This window comes from Xiphophorus couchianus, chromosome 1, assembly GCF_001444195.1.
Source record: "Xiphophorus couchianus chromosome 1, X_couchianus-1.0, whole genome shotgun sequence".
Classification (NCBI taxonomy): Eukaryota; Metazoa; Chordata; class Actinopteri; order Cyprinodontiformes; family Poeciliidae; genus Xiphophorus; species Xiphophorus couchianus.
This window is the reverse complement of record NC_040228.1, coordinates 11,100,581-11,116,196: the sequence shown is the minus strand read 5'-3', so window position 1 is coordinate 11,116,196 and position 15,616 is coordinate 11,100,581. Positions and strand designations below refer to the sequence as shown.

The following is a 15,616-nucleotide window of genomic DNA, read 5'->3' as shown; positions in this document are numbered from 1 at the left end:
TTCTAGCTCGACAGCTGTGTCTGGACTGACTCCTAATCTGAGATTTTCTTAATTAAATTTTGATTTTTTTGGAAACCACAAATAATATAATAATCCTGTGTCTACTTTGATTTTTTATTTAACTTGTCATTTATGCATTCAACTGAAAATAAAGTATTGAAAAATTCAGCACCATCCTCTGCTGAAGCCAAGCCGCAAATAACAACTCTGTATAGTTGTTCTCGATATTTGTTCTGTTGTCCATTAGGCGGAGATGAAAGCGCTACACAGACGAGTTATTAGTATCGAGCTATGTTGAAATATTCATTCATATTCCCTGACATCAAAGAAAACACAATGAGGTTTCATGTCTGAAACCTGCTCCTGTTTTTGACCTCTCGATGTTTAAAACATTGTCACATTTCCTTTTGTTTCACATGTCTTCACTCTCTTTTTAAAAAAGATTATTCGTAAGCTTCTTTGTTTGAAATTGCGCTCTATGGGAGTGTTATTATTGCATATAATGCATAAAATTATGAACTCCAACAAATGAGAATTGTGCAGATTCTGATTTTTTTTCTAAGTGACATGTAATTAAAAATGATTAATATTGATAACTAATTGTTGCAGACTCAAATCCTGAGTCTAATGATTTTAAATGCTTTTACATGAATATGTGCATCATTGAATCACTGTAAATTTTACAACAATAGTTACAGAACAACACATTGGTTATTCTGACAGAATAAAACATAATTCCTTCAGTATAAAGGCTAAAGAAGAGAGACGTTTGTATTTCTTTGATCTGCAGCAGTAATTACCAGCAGTTACAGAATGAAAGATGGATCCTCTTATGATTAAACACCGGCTCAAATGGGATTATTTTGGTTTCATATCAGGCCCCCTGAGTTAAACTTCAAAGCTGACCTACTCAAGGTGAATACAGTGTTGTTCAAGTGGATAATGTCCTTTTCCCACTGCAAGAGTCCTCACTGCTACTGTATGTGCATTTAGAAATCAGATAGTATTGCCTTTAAAGTGATAAACTGTATGTTTGGGAACTGATAAAAGGGTATTTAAGGGATTTTGGTAACTTTGATTGTATTAAATTGAAGTCAGAGCCTTCAACATATCCTTCTGACTTTGTCTGGCTAATCATTAAACCGTTTTGCATTAATTTGTAACATTTAAATAAAGATAGATTGGAGTCTGACCTACTTGGAACAGCTTTTGTTTTATTGAAACAAGTCATCTAATATTTAATAAAACACTTATTGTGAAAAACAATGACTCCAGTAAGAAATGTGTTACAAATTCTCTTAGCAAGATTAAGGAATAACTTGTGTTGATCAGTAATATTAGTTCAGTTTTATTGAGGAATTCACGACTGACTCTTGAGCATGTGCAGAAAGTGATGCGGCAGCACCGGTGATGAGGAGGGAGGGCTGAGTGTGTGGGTGGAGATTTGTTGTTTATGTTGGACGTGCACATCAGTCATCACCCATGTGAATGGGACACAGTAAAAGAATCAGAGAACATTGGAGAATTTCTCAGCTGTGATCCTAGCTGATAACATTAGCTATTTAGGTTCATTCTGAAGATATTAGAGCTGCACAGTGGCTCCTGACCCCAATGGGATAAGGGTGTAAGAAAATGTATGGATGAAGATGATAAGCATGACTAATTTTAAGCTGAATGGCTACTTGGCACCCTGTGTGATTTTAAATAATAAAACATCCCTTATATCGTCCATACCTGAAAGCAAACAGTTGAAGCAACTTATTGAAAGCAAAAAGTAGGTCTCTGTTGAACCTAATAGGACGATTGTAAAAGATAACATTTTCTTCTCTACTATGTTTTTTGTTACTATTCAGACGCTACTTTAAATTGCTTATTGGAGTTCTATAAAGCCTGAATTTATTAGCCAATACCTTTTGTGTAAAAATAAGTTATTTTTATTTATTTATTTTTTTATAGGCATGATCTGTTGCAAAAATGAGCTAAAGGCGAGTTTCAACTGGGCTTTGAAGAGGGAGATATTTTTGAGGTTGTGAGATGGTATTATCAGTAATGGCTCCCTTATTTAGCAGCCGTGGGTCATCTCATTGTGAGTTAGAACAGTGAACAAATCCAAAGCACCTAACTGAACCATTACTCGCAGCTGAAATACTGATACTACACAATTCAAAGGTTTTTATTGTTTAAGTCATACATGGACTGGATTTTTCAAATCATTGAGCAGATGTGCATAACTGTTGCAAAACATTCTAAAAGATAGTTGTGGTGTTTTGAAGTCAGATTGTGTTGTGAAATTATCATTAATAGTCTTTTCTGTAGTAGTTGTTAGTCATTATGTATTTGTTGAAATGCTGAGAATTCCCCAAAGCTGTGAAAGATTCCTTTCAGGATTAACTTAAGAGCTCAGTTGCTCGAAAAAATAAAATAAAATACATGGGTCCGTTTGACTTACTTATCTATCTTATCAGGACTCTGAGGATTTGTTCACTTTTCTAACTCACACATACACCAAAAGGGTTATGGTTTAAAAAGAAGTGGAACATTCTTCATAATACTTTCCCTATTCACTCAAAGATTTCAGGTCTCTGACATGCTCTGTGATTCTGCAGAGACAAACATTTAAATTGTATATTTGAGTTATACAGAGTGTTTTGTTTAATCAGGATTGTTTCACATGATTTGTTGGAAGGTGAATTTCATCAGGATTTCAGACCAAGTCAAAGATGCTGCTTCCTGAGTTAAAACAATAATACCAAACAAACAGAAAAGACAACACTACCAGGTACTTTAGATAAGATGCAATATTTATTTTTCCCTAGTCAAATGTTTCTTGCCTTGCATCATCCTCTAGGTGTCCTCTGCTGTGATAGTACTTCTGTTTTTATTTAAAAGTCTTTAAAGCTGATATTTTTCTGTATTATTATTATTATTTTTTTTTTTTGCTGACTGTGTTTGGGCACGCTTTGTCGTATTTCAATTTAGCTCCTTCTGATAACTTGGCCTCCTCCAATGGATAATGTAAAATTAGAACAAATGACTTTCTCTTTCTCAGCAGGCAGTTGTGTCCTCTTCCCCTGAGGCTTTTAGTGTTGGCTAAACAAGCACTGTTTCTTTCTCCAATTAGAAAAAGAAAAAAAAAATGCATTTAACACATGCCAGCATGTTCCTACTGCTAGATGAATTCGCCCTGCTTTATCAATAGGAACCAGCTGCTTCTCCTGAAGGACTGGACATTACTCAGATCTCCTTCTTCTTCCATCTACCACATTTTGAAGGGCAGAATTTTGGTCTGCACATCTACAAAATTAAAACTAAACGCGGTTGGCTGGGGTGCCTTTGCCTTTACGTAACATCTCATATACGCTGACATAATCTTCTTTTCATGTTTGTTTTTAGCACAGATTGTAGGGTTCCAGAGAGGGAGGTAATCCTGTAAGCCTGTTTAAGTGTGAAACAATATTAGTATGACATGATGTGAATGGCAAGCCAGGTTGGTTTAAATAAGTGTCGCTCCTGGGAAGCACGTTTAGATGAAGGTAATATTGTGTCGTGTGAAACTATTTGAGTTATGAGACGATTTGTCAGATTGGAGCATGCTGCCACGCTGAGAGCTGCTCCAGATGACTTACATCTGTCTGTTCAGCTGAAACAGGAGGAGGAGGAGGCTCAGGAGCAGTCAAAGTCATATCTTGAAGCCATTTTGCTCCATCACAATTACCAGATCAAGCTTTGTGATATTGTTCTGGTTATTGTGTGTGCTGGCATATATTTGTGTGTGGGAAAGATGCCTGTTTTAAGAAGAGATATGAAACCCGTCTTGTAAAAACGAGGACAATTCTCATTTTAACAAGATTGTGTGAGTTTAAGTTTGAACTTACTTTTGTTGAACAGTCTGGGAATGTTAAATAAATTATGAGTGGAGCTAAACAAGGAGGACTTTTCTGTGGACTGTAACTCCAAAATACTAATGAAATATTGGTCTAGTATTTTCATGGAGCAGATCTAAAATATTTGCAGATTTTAGCTATTTGCAGGTGATTAGTAGTCATCAACTCCTGCGAATACCAAGGGTTTATTGTATAAAGGGACACGTAACCTGGTTTTCTCATTAGTCTTAACTTTGTTTTCTTGTCTTAGGTCAGTAAGAATGATGAAAATTACTTATATTTCCTAAATACCAGAAACATAAGATAGTGTTTGGGGGGGCTTAGAAAAATATTGAACTTCCTGCCTTAATAATGGCACCTTAGTAAGGTGCCATTATAAGTATGTAATGTACTTATAAACATTACATACTTAGAATGTTTATAAGTATATACATATTACGTATGAATGTTTATATACTGCAGCAGTAGAATACCTCAGAGTACAAAATCTTTCAACTCAATAAACTTTGGTGATATGAAGCACCAAAGGGTGTTTCTTGGATCCGATGTGGAAGATTTTCAAATACACTATTTTTCATTTTCTGATTTTCACACTGAGCATTTGTGTTTGGGAATTTTAATTAGAGCAAGACCAAAATTTCTGGCTCTTATAATTTCTTCAAGACATTGCAAAAGTAGAAGACACTTGGCAAATACTATGAAGTTTTAGCTGTACTTTGCATTCATGTGAATTTGTCATTTGTGAGACTGTGGTTTTCATTTAAGGTCAGGTTCTTTTTTTAAGCATATTCGGTGTGAAAAAAAATCCTTTAATGTCAAATAAAGGTGATGATACAGTCCACTGATGCTACAAGTACTAATAATTGTCAGTAATTTACTTTTAGTGCCAGCCACATATTAAGAAATTAGTCACATGCAAATTGGAAACATTCCTGTAAAATGATTGACATTTTTAAATTAACCCTGCAAGATTCATTTAGCATGTACAGTGTTTTAATTAGTTGCACTAAATGGAAATGACCAGCAAAGCAAGAATAAGCACAATCCTTTTTTTTTTTTTTACAGTCTGTTCAGGCTGATTGCTAAACTACAACCTGGGGAATGACGGAATACACTTTCATGTTTTACTCGTGTCCATTTATATTACATTTGAGGGAAACATCTGATAGCTTTCCTGTGATATTGAACCGCCAAATTAAGAAAAGGTCAGAGTTTGTCTGAATTCCCTTTCTCCATTACCAGAGTTGTAGCACCATTTGAAAAGGTCGGATAAACACAAACTGTGAACATAATGTAAGAGCCTTCATTGCTGTGATGCCTTGAATGAAGTGAAGGGAAGTGTGGTCGCCGACACGATGCTTTTTTATTGCTAAATCATTTTACAGCTTGAAAAGTGAGTTTATGGCAAACCTCAAACTAAGATTTTCATTGGAACAAAAAAGGAAACACACTTTTTAAACGTAGCTTCCAAACAAGTACACACATGCACACACACCCCCACCCCGACAGGAAGTTCAATATTTTTCTAAAGCCCCCTTTGATTTATAAAGAGCCTTAAGTGTCCGTGTTTTTTGGAGTCTATCAATATTCCACATATTGACTTGGTAATATTTGCCCCCTCTATCTTGTAAAAATGATCTACCTCTGTTAAACTGTAAGGGTATATCTTGTCCATAGCTCTGTCTCCAAATACTCCATTGATTTAGCTCTTGTGACTATCAGGAGGATTGACCATGGCAAGGGTATTTCAGAGAAAAAGCTGCAAGGAGGTTTGAAGAATGATGTTTGAGAGGTGACCAGGCTGGTGAATAATACTGCAGGAAGGAGCGGGTCCAAGCAGTTCACAGGTAATGATATCCAAATTAAATTCAGATCAGATTAAGGGAAGGCAGGACATGTACTTGAAATTATGAACCAAGATCCACACAGATAATGGACATGGCAAAAGGTCCAGTGACCATAATCCAACATATTAGTTCACTAAATCAGACCAGAATCCCAGCTCCCCCCAAAAATAGCTGATTTATTTTTATCTATTAAAAAAGAGAGATTTTAGTGGTCACCATGTTTGAAACTTCCACAGAGAAAGTATACAATAAGAGGGCTCAGCATGGTCAGAGAGATTTTTGAAAGTATATTGGTAAATGCCATTTTTATATATTTTTTAAAATTTTTATATATTTTTTGAGAATGCACGCTGAGAAAAATATCAGAATAGTTGGAAGTCTTCAGTAGCAGACCATTCGTCCAAATAGTTTTTATGATGAATGAGTCAACACAGAGGCATGTTGCTGCAATTTGTTCATTTACTTGGCTTGTACTGTGCAGCAGACCTCTTTGTGTCTTTGTTTTTAACTATATCTACAGATAAATAAGAAATAATCTTGTTATACATTACTTTTTTAGTTTGGCACCAGTTTTTGATATGGGAGTAAATTCTGCATTTTAATATTGTTTTTCATCAATAACCTTTTCCACTAACCCCTTTTTTAATTTTAATTTGGAGAATCTTTCTTTGGCTGTGAATTCATACTTAGCAAAAGTAGAGGTTTTCCTCACTTTTTGCCTCCTTATCTGTCATTCTGATAATTACACTTTAGCTATCTCTGATTTCCTCTGCCTACATCGGGATGCTCCCATGAGTTGCCTCCTGCCGGGTCGCTTTGACACAATTGTAAATAACAGTGTTGAAGGCCATAAATCATGGTAATTCTTCCAGCAGACCTCTTGTTCAGATTGATCACTTGTGAGCCTTTGAGGTGCACCTGTGATTCTTGTCCCGCGGTTGTAAGTGAAATTGAGGGAATTGTGCACAAAAGGGGCAATGGATGAGGAATGTCATCAGTTGAGTTGTAATATTATTTATAACGACTCAACTGAGGTTGTAGGTATCATGCAAAAAGTGTAATCATTTCACTAAAAGACAACGTGAAGATTGCTAAGTTATTTTGCCACTTTTGCTTTTTAAGGTGGAGGTTCTGATCTGAATTGTGTACAAATGTGAACTATGAACTATTTTCCCACAATCAGTGCAGCGTTGTAATCTTTAAGTATTTCATTCCCTTAAACGTTTTACTTTTATAGAAACGATTGCAATGAAGCATTTATAATTACTGGGTCTTTTACAGTGCTGTGAAGGAGTTTCTTTGCAGATGTGTTTTAACTCACATTGGAGCATTAATGGCTTGTTTAAGGCCAGAGAAAATGTTCCCATGTGCTGTCAGGAAGACATTTTGTAGTTGTAAAAATGCCATTTTAAATCTAAATCTGCCATAAAAAAACAATAATTTGGCCTTAATGTTATAAACATTTCACCAACCAAATGTCCCAAGTGTGTATGTCATAATATGCCTCATGTCCAGCGTTCAGTCAGACAGGAAAAGTCACAAGACTTTTTATTTTTTATATTTTTTGGCAAGCAGTGAATATTCACATCACATTTCCCTCCTCCATATTATATAAATTTATGCAAAATGGCTGTACCCAGACTCGGATGGTTAGCACACAAATGTGTTCCAGTTTTATTGTATTGCTAAACACACAGACAGTCAACAAGCACTCAGTGCTAATTTATTACTTGAAGTAATGGTTCATTTGCAAAAATCTGCATATGTTGGGGAGAAGTCTGATGTGTGATGACAGGAGTGATGAGAAGCTGATTCCCTATGGGGCTCTATGAGGCTTCTCTCACTATTTGTATAATTGATTCCTATTTCTTCTTCACGGCCATAATGACTGTGGGAACCAGTCTAATTCTACTTCAAATAAATCAACTGTCAACTAATTTAACTGAATTCATTCAGGCTAAAACAAAGTTTCCTTTGGTTGAAAAGATAAACTCACTTACTTGGAGAGAAACAGACATTTAGCTTTTTTTTTCTGAAGATTTTGATGAAATTGTGAATATTTTGAAAGAAAATATTAAAAATTACTTTATGCACCCAAAACCAGCTAGCATGAACTAAAAATGACAGATTTAGCAAAAAGAAATAAATTGTACTACAGTATATGGAAACTTCAAAATCAAACAAGACTAAAACAAGCAATGTAACACAATAAACAAGAAACAAAAAACGAATGCAAATGTTGAACGCAAGATGCATGTTTCTGTCAATTATCTACCTGCATTCTGTAGTTATGCATTTTATTTGTTATACTGGCAATTTTGAAACGTTAAAGCTTATTGCTGTTGCAAGTGAAATGCTGACTGGTTTCTATCTTTCTGTGTGGAGCTGTTGTCAGTTTGTCTTCTCATAAAGATGCAAAACAAAGGTTTTCTTTTATGCTGCAAGAACTAAATTAGCATATTGTTCTATTTTTTGGCATGTCAAAAGCAGCAATAACAGCAGCAATAGTAAACTGATGTAAGCTTTAGTTCAGAGTTTTAATCTCAGCCTGACTCCAAGCTCCTTCAAAGGTTTTCACAATGAAGAAAGAAACAATGAGCCTTTTGTACCTGACTTATTTTATTTATATACGTTTGTTTTAGTGTAGAAAAGCTTATCATTCAGGCAGTTTGCCTTTGAGGCAAAATGGTTTTGAAGGGATGCAGCAACACAACCAGACCTCCTCTGGTCGCCTCCCCCCACCATATAGCAGGTAAACATAGCGTCTCTCTGTCCTCGTCACACAAGCTGATGGCTATTGCATACTGAACAGAAGAGACAGGATCTGTCTCTCAACCTGAAAGAAAAAAACAAACAAAAAACAAAGTCATTCTTTTTCAATCAGATCAGCCATCCTATTTATACACATTATTCTAAATGTTAGCCCTAAGTGACATTTATTCTGCTACTGAATAATGCGAGTTGGAATACGGACTCTATCCTGCTAGCATTTTGCCTTTCAAAGAAGTTTTACGTGTTTGGCTTTCTAATAATTTCATTTAGTACCCCATTCCCATTCTGTTGCGAGTGAAGCAGCTAATGGCAACTTCCGAGCATTCATTTTTGCAAAAAATATTTACAAGGACATCGTGAATAAGTATAATTTCGTTTGCTAATTGTTTGTCCTGGATTATAATTTGAGACATAGGCCTTAGTTTTTGAACCAGTCTAAATGTTTCTAAGCATCTTGCAAAATTAATTGGAATAAAACCAGATTTATTTCAGAACCTCCATGAATAAATTACCTTTGGGGTATTCGGTTTGACTGCTTTTGAAGGTGGTGTTTCTGTTTTGAAGGTTTGTCTGCTGAGGCCCAAAATCTGCTTTTAACATTCTTTTTGAAAACACAGGCTTTCAAGCTATTATTTTCAGAGAAAAGTGCTATGTGAAATAACACAAACAGATTCAAACTTATTTTTAATATTTTTTTCAATAGCACAGACCTATGAGCTATGAACTTTGACATATTTCAAAGAATCCAGATTCTTGGTCTGCTAATCAGTTTTATGTCCAAGATTAGACCTGTGCTTTCGCATGGCAGCAGACTTACATTTGGTTTTATGGCAAGACCCCAGAAATGTTCTTTTTTCCCTTCCATCACCATCAGCCTCACACCTACAATGGCCACATGAAGGCAGCAGAATGGGCACAGGAGCTTAGTGTGAATGGAACTAGAGATTACAGAAAATTGGTGAGGACAGGATAAGGATAAAAGTTATTCTAGTTGCACAGTTTCCTACAGCAAACCTCGCCCTCTTGTCAGACAGCATGCGAGAGCGTATCTGTATGTGAAAACTCGTTGGCTTTACTCGGGTATATCCATGTATCTTATTTCTCACCTGAGAGTACACGCAGTGCTGCTGATGCCAAGAACAACAAACGCATCAGTATCCATTCTCCAGGAGCTTGTTTGTCACCCGAAACATGCTGCTCATCTTAATGAACTGATTATAATTACAGATACTGGGCTTGAACTTGCTCAGAAAGGCAAAAACAAAAGCACGACAATAATTTACACTGGATTGAGAAAGGATTTACTGGTCCATGTTTCTCTACAGTTTGCTTAGGGGCATATTTCCAAATAGTAGCACACACAGTTGCACACGCGCACACACTCAGCTTGGAGAAGTCCAGAATTTGATTCCAGTATTTTGAAGGTCCAGATAATTATGACAAAAAAAATGTCCATTTCCAGAATTAAGTCCTAAATATTCTGTGCTATATTCTTCCTTCTTTTGTCTCCTTGTCTCCTTCTTTCCTACATTGTCACATTTTTCATCCTTCCTGAATACCTTGTGGTCATCCTTCCTTTGTCCCTACCTCTTCCCCTTTCTACCTTTTATTTTTAATTTATTTTGTTCTCTTCTTGTGTATTTTCTTCCTTCCTCTCTTCCCTCTTTCCTCCCCACCCTTTCTGTTTATTCCTTCTTATCTTCCTTCTTTCCTTCCTTCCTTCCTTCCTTCCTTCCCTCTTTGTTACTCTTTACTTTTTTCCATCCTTCCTTCCCTTTTTTCTGTCCCTCCATGCTAAGTGAGCCCCAAGTGAATATAAAATTCATGCCAAAGAGTGTTTGCAAATTTCTCACAGAAAGTGCACATAGGATATGAGTTTGCATCTAAAAATCCATCCATGGACAAAATATACAAGCATCAGCATTATTAATATGAAGCACAATTTAAATTAGAATTCTGGATCAAATGTCACTTTATTGTTTTGGGTCAAGAATCATTAATTAGTCTGATGCAGTAGTTTTCAAAATCTTTTTTTTTTATGTGCAAATTTTATTCGATCTCCTGGAGGTAATTTCTCATCCTCATATAAGAACCCAATTAAATGTGGGATGCAGAAACAAGATCAATAATCCCTTCATTACTACCTAGGAATGTGCCTGGGCTCACTGCTCTGCTCAATTAGAAATCAGCAATATATATTTTTTTCTTTTTTCTGTCTCAGATACTTTAGCAGCCAAAAATGATCAGTTTGCATGGAGATCAATTTTGGTAGAGTAATTGTGTAATAAGAGCCTTGCCATATAGAATTATGTGTGTTCAGAAAGAGCCATTTTAAACAAAAATGTTTCTCATATTTTTCCCATCATCTTTTCTTCTCGGTCACACATGGAGAAACTTGAAATCCATGCGTCATTGGATGTAAGAAACAAACCACGAGCAAAAAGTCTTTCTACATTTTTTTTTCCTAGAATAAATTACTTTTCACAGCATTTCCCTCCAATTTCCCACAACCGTGTTAATGTGTGTATTATTCTTTTTGTGTGTGGTTTCATCTGAATGAGACAATTTGTGTTGTCAAGTTTGCCGTGATAGGAATTCAACATAGAGCTCAGCAATAAAAACTCAAATTCCTTTTTTTTCTTCCCATTAAACTTTTTACTCTTACTTCTAGGGATCAAAAATACAAAGTGTTCACATTCGCTGGGTTCTGCATTATAACAACTTTCCCACCTTGCTGGCTGGTCTTAGCAGATGCTCTCAGTGAGCAGGTGATTTTGGTGCAGACCGTGAACTCTGCAATGCAGAGGCAGTCTGAAGGACTTAACACAAATTGTTGTGTAGGTATCATTAAGCTCTATATGAACATCCTCCAACTCTGAGACCTGGAATCTGAAATCACTGCATACTGAAGGAGACTTTTAGATATCTGAAACACAATGGAAAATAATTTTTTTAACTTGAGTTATTTCTGTGAGTTATAGTTGTTATACTATTTGAAGAAGATAAGCACCTGAAATTGTATGTTGTTTAAGCTTATTACATGGTGCTTTTGCATGCTGTTATATAATTAGTACAAATGGATGTAAAGCATTTGCTTATTGTAGACGTCTGGCAGTCCAGGAGTCTTTTGACCATCACTATCTAGTGGTTTTCTAAATCAGTATGGGTTTTATTTTTGCAAACAAACATAACTGCTGGATTCAAAACTTGTTTCTTGAAGAAATGTGGTGTGCACAAAAACACTTAAAAAGCACTTCCACACAGAGTTGTCTTTTCTTAGATCCCAAGTGAACGGTTTTGACCAGAGTGTCTCACTGCTTCTTACTTTCAGATTACTGAACGGTTGTGGAAAGAGCAAGTTAGCACTTCCTCTCTATTTGCTCTTCATTTACACATTTATAGTAGTTGTAATTAATTAAGCCTCTCAAAGTCGCAACTGTATTTCATCAGAAGTTGTCATACTGATGTGAGATGATAAAGTGTGAACGCTTTCTCGTGTTTTATAAATAAAAGTGAGAAAGCCTTTTTTTTCCAGGTTAGTGGTTATTTTAAAGACATTTACATTTGAATTTTGAAGTACCCCCCTTTTTTTGGTGCTTCCTTTAAGTGTTGAGACTTTAAACTGAAATATTATCCCAAACCAATTTAAGCTTGAATGTTTTTTGAAAACCTTAGGGCTTAAAAACAAAGAGAAACCTTACCTCTTACATGCATTTGGTTAAAATAGGTTGAATGGCAACAGATGCTCTGTTTATATGTTGGTGTTTTGCCACGGGAGCTGAAATCATTGTATTTCAGTTCCAGACAACAAACACAAAACCAGTGTAAAGTGTTCTTGGTGGTTTATTCTTTAGCAACATAATCCCACTGCTGTAAGTGCACAATTGAGATCAGCCATGCAGAAAACGTGTTGCACACAGACTTAAGTACAACAACTTTCTTTAGCGACTTTTAGTTAAATCAGGGAACTCTTCTGGAAAAGACATGCCATATGCCCCCTCGGCTGCACGGCAATGAAGAATGGTTGCGCGCCGATTTCACTATTCATATGCTAATCTAAAGCCCCCAGCACACCCCCTAATTACTTATCCTTCATGTCCTGATTCACTTCATTGATCAGCAGACACATTCAAGGCCTCAGAAAAAGAACCTCTCTACAAAGGTCCCACTTATGTGCTAAACACAAAGAAACAGATTTCAACACACATCCACAGGAATGAGGCGCAGTTCTCCACCTGAATCAACCAATCAAATCAAACGACAAGTTTTTAATCATTTTTCACTTTACGGTGACAGGAGATGGTGGAAATACAGTATTTATCATAATTAGTTGAAAGGGTGTTCATATAAAAGATAAAGCATGATTCAGCGTACTTTTGACTTAAAGTCCACTTGTCTGGTTTGAAAAGTTTGCGAAGCATTTTTTTCAAAAGGGAACCAAAATCCAATTCTATAAGCTCTTTCATACACAACATTTTGGACAAATCCTAACACAGTAACATCTTTCTATGATGAAAAAAGAAGACTAGCAATGTATTGGTAGATTATACAAGCAACTTCTATGCAATTTAGAGGGATTTTACATGAGTATCAAACAAAAAGTACTTACTTTATGCAGTGGAGCAGAAAGGAAAAGGAAAGATGCTTTACATTTCCATTTTTAATAGTTAAAGAAATGACATTCATATGATACCCTTAAATAAAACCCAATGAAGATAACCACCCTCATAAGACACCTAATTAATGTGTTAAAAAAACTCACGAGGATCAATTTATGCAGACCAGAGAGGATTTTGTGTCAAAGTTTAAAGCACCTGATAAAACTATAACATAACCCTTGAACATCTCACTGAGTACTGTTAAATCCATCATTCAAAAATAGACAGAAATTAGCTACAAATCAAATCACAAATGAGCTGAAAGACTAGGAAAATGCCATAAATTAAAAATGGCTGAGTGGAAGAGCTGCTGAGACCTACAGCTCAGCTGGAAAAAATGTGTGTGGCACAAACTCCACAAATCTAACCTTACTGGAACAATGATAAGAGTCTTGCTTAAAGCATAGATGGGTTGAAAAGCTACATGTCCTATGTTATATTTACCTGAGTCACTTTTTGACAGTTTTTTAAAATGTTATTCTTTGTGGTAGAGAAATACTCCAAAACATCGTATACCTATACAGGGAAAAGTTGCTCAGCAAAGTATTGACTTTATACAAATGCACACCACACTATTAAGATCTTTATTTTTAATTTAAACTAAAAACATTCTTTCCACTCCACAGCTATGCACCTGCTTGAACTGGCTGATCAATAAAAATTCTTATAAAATGCAATGATGTTGATGGCTGTAACATGACACGAGGTGAAAAAGTTCAAGGAGAATGAATAATTTTGTAAGGCATCGACAGCATCATTTGAAGATGTTGGTACTTCAAATGGTTCTTTTACAAAAAGTTTAAATCATGACCATGAGCCGGATTATTAGTCCTATAATGTAAGGTATGTTGCCCCCCCTCCTGTCTGCATGTATGTGTCCGTCGTCCCGGTGACCGGTGTATCACACACAGCACCGGGGTCGTCTATAAATAACATGATGTTCACTTACAGAGTGAGATGGGTGGGGAATGTCTAGGCAGATGGATGAAGTGTTGCGAGCATGTTTGTGTTGTTCCCGTCTTCTTTGCTTACTTACTGCTGCTGGTGGCCCATTAACTTTTATATGGGACAATTCAATTGTGTGGAGCGCAATCTCTGACCTTCAGGCGCACAGTCACATTCACAGAGCGCCTCAGGCTACTGTAATAATTTCCGGGAGCACGCAGCAGTCACCCGCTCCTCCAGCTTAAGCAGCATGGTGGCTAACCTCCACTCACCACATGGCAGGACGGGCTACCCAGCTGCACTGCTGAGTGAGTGTGCATGTTTTGGCAACTTAATGTCAGATTAAAGCTTTATACTGACTTGGGTTGTCACTTGGTAATTTTTCCCCTGAGGCCTGCAGATGGATCACTTGGAGTAACATTTTAGCTCTGATATGTTTATCAGCTTGTGTGTTGGCTACAGCTAAGAAACTGACAGTGGGTCTATCAATGTAAAACACCATTTTGATGCTTAAGTGGAAAAAATACCCTGAGGTGGAAAGAAGCATTTGGCTCCTTCGCTCATGATGGAAAACCTGATCCCACATTCTGGTGAGTTAGTTTAAATATAATAGTGTTTTTAAAACATACATACAGTTGAAGGCAAACGTAATATCATTTTGCTTTGGGATCAGTGCAAACATACACCCCAGATGGTGAGTCTTTGGATGAACTGAAAAAAATTGAAGTTAATTTTGGGCCCACAGTGTGAGACATTTTAAAGGGTTAGTTTTGACAATCCAATGGTGGCGGATAAACTGTAAGTTGTTTCTCACCCACTATTAAGCAGCGCATACCTGAGTTGATTGACAGTGCTAAGACCTTCCACCTGCTTCCAATTGTTTGTTTTTTGACCAGGAGTTGTGTATTTCTGCAGGTGGCAAATGCAGCACTGGGAGCAGGTTGAGGAGCTTGATATGTTTTTCACAGATAATCTCCCATACCATGACATAGCAACAATTATAGAAAATATATAAAAAACATATATTTTTAAAAACATTACATACAGCAGCTTTAAAGTGTCTACGGTTTGTCTCGTCTGTCTCTCTGTCGCTGTTTCTCTTTTCAAGTGAAATGCTGCAACACAAAACTGACTCCATCCGCACAGCAGTGAACCGATTTTAGAACTACTTCTTTTTATAACTCTCTCAAAAAATAAATGTAGGATGTCAAACCTAAAGCATTGACTTGTATGTCTGGATCTCATAACATTTGCGTTGTCTTATTTCCACAGACAAAGTCACATGATAACTGGATAGGTCTTCATGAAACAAGCAAATACTTTGACTTCTTAATTTAAATACACTCCACTTTATTACCAACAATAAAACCTCATAAAACAGCTTTGAGATGGACTGAGAGAAACCTATACATATATGCATTTAAAAATAAAATGTCTTATGCTGAGTTAAATATTCCTTAGTTTCGTCAGAACATTAAAACTGTATTTGTGACATTGCGATACAAGCTTC

General features: G+C 36.2%; 1 protein-coding gene across 2 annotated transcripts in view; it reads left to right on the top strand.

Moving 5' to 3' along the window:
• LOC114133622 (kazrin) overlaps positions 1–15,616 on the top strand; it is a 151,235-nt gene that overhangs the window by 28,395 nt on the left and 107,224 nt on the right. The gene's annotated exons all lie outside the window — the stretch shown is intronic.